Raw genomic sequence first — 7140 nt, forward strand, 5'->3', positions numbered from 1 at the left:
ACCACACTGTATGGTTTTATTCAAGGCATCTCAGAGCTCCACAGGGTTAGTACTGAGCTAATGCAGCCAAGTTAATTACAGCCACCAGTCCACGATTGGACAGTGTCCCCTTCTGACCTCAAGTCCGATCTTCAGAGCTCAAAGTAGGGGCCTTTGTCTCCGAGGCGGGCAACATGGCCGAAAAGGACTAGCCGGCAGTGGCCAATGATGATTTCAGTCCTCTCAAGGGCTAGTTCTCAATGATACATCCCTATTACTGATAAAATCAAACTATCTTATACCCAATAGTCGCTACTAGCAATGTTTTTGAAATGCCTCCAGCCTCCTGATGTAAGAGGATCAGAATTATGCAGGTTTGAGAAATGCGCACTATTGTATATCGTTTCACCTTCTTTTGACTCCAGACCCTCTGCAGGTCCTCCATGGCTAAGGCTGCTAAACCAGTTCTCCTTAGGATGTCTGACTGGCCGCTTCTTTTTGATGACAGTTTATTCCCTAAATAGATTAAAGCATCCACGATTTATATGGTTTGTCTGACTCTGGAAGCATTGATGTCTTGTACCAGAACTTTTGCTCCTACACTCTGACTTTTATTTTTACCCAAGAAACCCCTAGCCCTGGGGCAGCTACCTTCTGCTGGAAGGTGTCTAGCGTACCTTTGAGATTGCATGCGCCCTGACCAAAGAGAACGACATCTCTCTTACATTCTTAGGTTTATCTCACATAATCATTTCCCTGCCACAGTGGAGGCCTCGGGCACAGGTGTACCTTAGTTTCTCGTAATCTCTGCCTGTGACTCATAATTGCCTACTCTCTTGTGAGCTATCTGATTTTGGTTATTGAGTTTACTGTGCGAGTGCTGGATGATTATGGTGGCCTGTGATACAAAGGGGGTCAGACTATATGGTCTAGTAGTCCCTGCCAGCTTCAAACTCTATGACTCTAAGAATCAGTTCAGTAGTGCTTGGTGGTTAGGGCACCCCCATGGGAGATCCAGGGTCCAGTCTCCCTGCTCCAGTGACTTTTTATCTATTTATCCACAGTGGTTTCTCATTCCAGGAGAGATTTTCTACTTAGCTACAGCATTGTAGCCACTGTGTTTCAAAACACACTGTGTTCTTCACTCCAGGATTTCCTTGTTTTACATTAACACTTGGACAAAGTTTGTGCCTTTTCTCCTGTGCCCTTTAGTGAGAAACATTTGATTATCTGCCTCCTCAAGACTCTTTAGTGAGAAAGCATGCCCTCGATTTTAAATATATATAAGATAATGCATTTCAGTTTAAAACATGTTTGATTTTAGAGGACATTCACTGTTGTTCTGCAGTATGATTAATGTGTGCTCTTACATGAACTATGTCTCTACAATATCCTATATAGATGTAGGCAGAGTCCAAATGAGTTCTCCCCTGACATGTAGTGATGAGCTGTGAAAAAGGACTTCAGGAGCTGATCTCATTTGCATGAACACACCCACCCTGCCTAGGTGCTCAGCATGATGGGATTGCTTACCCAAATGATCACTTGTGGCTGGTGTTGGATCCCCAGTCTCCTTGTTATTGGGGCAGGAGTAATAAAGAGTTGTTATCCTTGTTGTGTGAACTGAGGGCAGCAGAACTGTATTTGGCATCCCCTGATGGAGGGACTCACCCCCAACTGAATGGCACTCGTTAGGCAGGGAACATGGGTTCCAAAGCCCAATGAGTTGAGAGAGGGTGGGGACAGGTATGTACACCTGGTGGGGTGGGCACTGTTTAAAGGTCCTAGATACCATTTCACCCCTTCTCTTCCCATGGTATAACAAAAGAGCTAATTTAGACTCAATTGAGAATCTTGTTACATGCTGCAGAGCTGAAATCACTGATACTTACTTAGATCTACTTTGAGACAGTGTCTCTATTGCAAGAGACTGCCCAGTGTGCACCAGCAGTGAGGCTCCCCACTAACAGCTGAAATCACTGAGTTGTGTTAAGTGATGGGCCCTGAAGACATCTTGGTGAGTGGCCAGTCCCAGGGGTGCTGATGGAGAAGGCCAGAGCAGAGCTCTGTAGAGAGCCATGCCAATTGGCCAGTGGGCTGACAAGCAAGTTCCCAAGCATCAAAGCATGTAAAGTGCCTCCTTACCCTCCTTCCACAGGGTGGGAGGTGAACTCTGCGAATGAATCTCTGAACTCTGGGGCTGCACTGGCCAAGGACAGCAACTGTAAGTGGGGTGCAGAGAAGGGAAGGGCACGTTAAAAGGGCTTTTGGGTTGCTGGATTTAAGACCCTGTGTGGAAAAGGACACTGCCCAACTTAGTTGGGGGTGGGTCTTTTGTTCATGGTTTATGTTTATGAACCCTAGTTGTGGTGTTTTCCCAAATTAATGCTGAGTTACTTCCCTCCTTTTAGTAGAAGTTTTTGCTTCACTCAGACTCTGTGCTTGTGAAAGTGGAAGTATTGCCTCTTCGAGGCGCCCAGGGGGGTCATGTGTAATTGTCCCAGGTCACTGGGTGGGGGCTTGAGCCAGTTTTGTGTTGTACTGTTGAAAAGGAACCCCTAGATACTGAACCTGGCCCTTGTTGCTGCTGGCTCCAGCTGGCAGAAAGGTTACATATATATTTAAAAAAACAACAACCCCCTCAACCCTGGACTAATAAACACAATTCTTTCATGAAGCAAAAATGTTGGTAAAGGGCTTTGGCATGTAAATATCTTGGTAGTTCATTCCATGTCAGTAATAATTATTAACTTCCTAAGAGTATTGTTATGTTTGGCATTACTGGTTCCATGGCAACATTTCCCACAGCTCAATGTGTAGTCCTTATATCAGAGAGCAAAAAAGGCATTTTAAGTCAGGAGTTAGAGAATGAACATCACAAAATACGATCAAAGCCCTAAACAAGATCTTATTACAGAACCGTTCAAATAGTGGAAAAGTACCATTTTGCATTAAGGGGCAAATGCACAAGGTCCATTTGGGCCCTGAGAAGATCCAGGGGAAGGAATCTCCCTCTCCTTTCCAGGCTACATGGATGGCTAGGGCAGCCTCTGCATCTAGTGTGCCAGTTCTATAGGGGGAAGAAGGATGTGCTGGCCACCGCTTCCCGCAGCCCCCATTGGCCTGGGACGGTGAACTGCAGCCAGTCGAAGCCGTGATCGGCTGAACCTGGGACACGGCAGGTAAACAAACCGGCCCAGCCTGCCAGGGTGCTTGATTATGTGCAAAGTACTATAGAAGTTCAAAATAATGGTATGGGTTGGAATAAATCCATTTCGGTCATTTTCCTTAGAATCATCTATTCAGATCTCTGTACCGGTACATTTTGGCCAGATACATTGGATAGCATGAATTGCAACCTCAGCAATAATAATAATTAGCATATTCTCATAATATACCACTGGGGTAGGTCGGTACTATGTTATCCTCATTTTACAGGTGGGAGAGCAGAGGCAGAAGGAGAAAGTGATTTGCTGAAAGCCAAAGAGGTAATTTCTGGCAAAGATGGATTAGAACTCAGGATTTGCTGGCCTCCCAGTTCTGGGTTTTAATTATGATTTTTGTTGTTGTTCTCTTTCAAACTTAGAATTGTAGGTTTTCTTCAAGAGAGAGGTGAACAAGCTTTGTTCAGAAAAATGGAACAGTAATTTTCTTAAGTGATTAAAAGGTGAGTTCATTATCTCCATTCAGTTCCTAGAGCACAGGTATCCCCTTACAAGAATCCCCATCTTTAATATTTTCATTCATGGAGGCCAAAGACTGAATGGGCGTGGAGACTGAATTTATTTTTCATCCCTCCACCATAGATAGAGGACTTCAGGCTCCTGTGCTATTAGTACTGCACAATGAAAGTTAAACTTCTAAAACCCTAGGACTAAGTTATTTGATCTTGATTTTTGCCAGTTTTCCCTACATCATCATAGTATTATTTCTACTATTTCTGATAGTGTGTCATAGTTTAATGCTGTTTTCAATTAAAATATTTGGTAAATTCAGCTAAATTAAGAAATGTATCGATTAGAGAATTTCTTTCAGTGGTATTGTTGAAAGTTCTTATGTGTTTCACAAAAGGGATAACACTTCCTTTACTAAATTTAGCTGCAGAAACAACTCTTTCAGCTGAAATTTCTTGAGTATTGGAGCTGTTTGTGTTCTTTTCACAGTACGAAGCTTCCTGCAAACAGAATTCCACTTTAAAAATTATGTACTCTTTTTTTTTTCCTTCAAGTCCTTAATAACTACAAACCATACTGGCTGTTGCACTTATTGTACATTTGAATGTTGCTGAATTCAACCTATGGAATAATCTCCATTAGAAGGATTACCAATATGTAGGAGATGAAAAGAAATAAATGCCTCAGTATTATATGAGACAGAATTCAAACCAGCTGGAAATAATATATTCTTTAAATATTTGACTAGATTAAAATTATATGTTTTCAATTTCCTACCCTCCTTTTTTTGAACATCAATAATTCAAGAGAGAGATGTAGATCCGGTCCAAAAAAAGAAAAAATATTTAACAAACATTTCAAAAAATGTTTACCTGTTTGTTTTTTAAATCTGAAATTCAATCATCTCTATAGTTGGCCAAAAATTGGGGGAAAATGAAAGTTACATGCATGTATTGAAAGAATAACAGATACCCTCCCTACACACGACATTTTAAATGTAAGAAGCAAATGTTATTCCTCCTCTGGTGATCTTTAACTGAAAGATCAGTGTTGTATTAGGAGAGACTGACACAGAGTTTTGCTGAAATACTACTGTTTTACCCTAATTTTAGAACTACCAGCTGAGGGTGGACTAAAACTTCCACTTCCTGTTTCTGATCTAGTCAACACTAGAACAGTTTGCTGGTTTAGCTATGCTGGCAAACCTCCTCCTAGCGCAGGCTGAGTTTATATTGGCCAAAAAAAATATAAAATAAAATAAAATAAAAAATTACTGGCATAGTTTATTCCAGTTCCCCAAACAAAATAAGTTATATTGCCAAAAGGACTTTTATGCCACTGTAACTGCATCAACAGTAGAGCTTTTGCTGATATAGAAAGAATGCAATAAATAAAATAAAATAAAATAAATCACATCCCTAACTGATACTGTTATAGTGGCAAAAGATTCTAGTGTAGAACAGGCCTTAGTCAAATGTACAGTACTGAAGGTGTAAAGCTACCACAACACTATCATTCTTTTCCCTTAACAGATTTCAGGGGGTTGCTTGACATTCATGGAATTAGGTCATATAACCCTGAGGCCAAGCTGATTTCATTTGCATGCAATTGGGATGCCCCAATGACTTTGTAGTAGGTTTGTCAGCCACACATAATGCTCAATCAGAATCAGAGTGGCCGTCTGACATCTGAGCAAGTTCACCAGTTGTCCCCAGATTTAACCAATAGCAGCAATGCTGCAGTTACTATTATGGTTTATTTGTAGCTGAGCAATCTAGTATCTGGGATAGTCATAAAAGTTGATGGGACCAAAGGTGTTCAGCCCATCTTGAAGTCAGTTTCTGTTCATTGCAATCTGTAGGGTCTACAACTGTGGACAGAATCATTAACATGCCGGTACTTATTACTAGGGCTCCGTGTCTGTCACGTAGATTGCGGAAGTCATGGATTCCATGACTTTCTGCAACCTCTACAGGGGCCAGTGAAAATGAACCCAGGGCCACCCAATCAGCTGGCTCTGGAGACAGCTGCTCAGGTAGCCAGTGGGACAGCCACACCAGCCGCTGCTCCAGCAACCCCGGGTGGTCCCTGGCTGGTTGGCCAGAGCAGCCACAGTTGCAGCCCCAGGTAGAGGTCCCTGGCCGGCTGGCTGGAGCAGCCGTGGTCTGCTGGCCCCGGCCACAGAAGCAGCTGCAGTCCACGCCCCCTGGCAGCTAGTGTCGCTGGTCCCGCCTCTCCTCCCCAGCCCTGGCCACCCCATTCCCCAGCAGCAGCCCCCCCCCATTTAATCGCAGCATTTTTAGTATAAGTCATGGACAGGTCACTGGCCATTAAATTAATGGCCAGTGACCTGTCCATGACTTATACTAAAAATGCGTGACTAAATCATCACCTTACTTGTCACTCTGAAGCCCAAAAAATGCAATTATGATTGTGTTATCATCCAAGAGAAAATTCTAATAAATTAATATAACAAATAAGGGGATATTAATATTTGGGGCATGCCATACTCTGATTAGACCAGTTCCTGTGGAACTCCTTGCCTGAGGAGGTTGTGCAAGGCTAGGACTATAACAGGGTTTAAAAGAGAACTAGATAAATTCATGGAGGTTAAGTCCATTAATGGCTATTAGCCAGGATGGGTAAGAAATTGTGTTCCTAGCCTCTCTCTGTCAGAGGGTGGAGATGGATGGCAGGAGAGAGATCACTTGGTCATTACCTGTAAGGTTCACTCCCTCTGGGACACCTGGCATTGGTCACTGTCAGTAGACAGGATATTGGGCTGGATGGACCTTTGGTCTGACCCAGTATGGCCGTTCTTATGTTCAGATTTAAACAAGGGAAAGCGGATGTGCATAGCGGCCTGGGTAAATGATAACCTACCCTGAGAGATCAACATTTCATTTTGGAATCAAGAACAGCTGTGGAGACTACATTGCTAGGGAAGACATCAACAAACACCTAAATGTAGTGTTACTGTACATTCACTCTTTGATGCAAGTAAATAATGTATAATCTGAGCCATTTCTCACACTTGCAGATTAGGTTTGCCATTTAATAGGAAATGAGCCTTAAAGGAGGCAGCGATAGACTTATGGTACTGTAGACACTAAATAATCTTTTGTATCATCCCTATGGTGACAGAAAAGATGATTTCATGTCTATCCAATATTTGGAGGTTGACACCGAAAAATATACTGATCTGACTGTAATTTTCACAGAAGACAAGACAGAAAGAACCTATCAACACTTAGGACTGAGACATGTACATAAACTAAGTAAGGAAGGATTTTATTATTTGGATGAAAGGTTTTCTCCATCCATGAGGGTTGGTATGCAGCTTTTAGCCTAAATGATTTCATACTAATGGCCTGTTTTGGATTTTCTAATGAATAGTGCTTTCTTTACAATACTTTTGGCCATCATGGAAGGCAGGTCCTGCAGCCTTTACTCTCATACTCCATAAACTGATGATTTAATTTAAATG

This window comes from Mauremys reevesii, linkage group 1 (genome assembly GCF_016161935.1).
Source record: "Mauremys reevesii isolate NIE-2019 linkage group 1, ASM1616193v1, whole genome shotgun sequence".
Taxonomy (NCBI): Eukaryota; Metazoa; Chordata; order Testudines; family Geoemydidae; genus Mauremys; species Mauremys reevesii.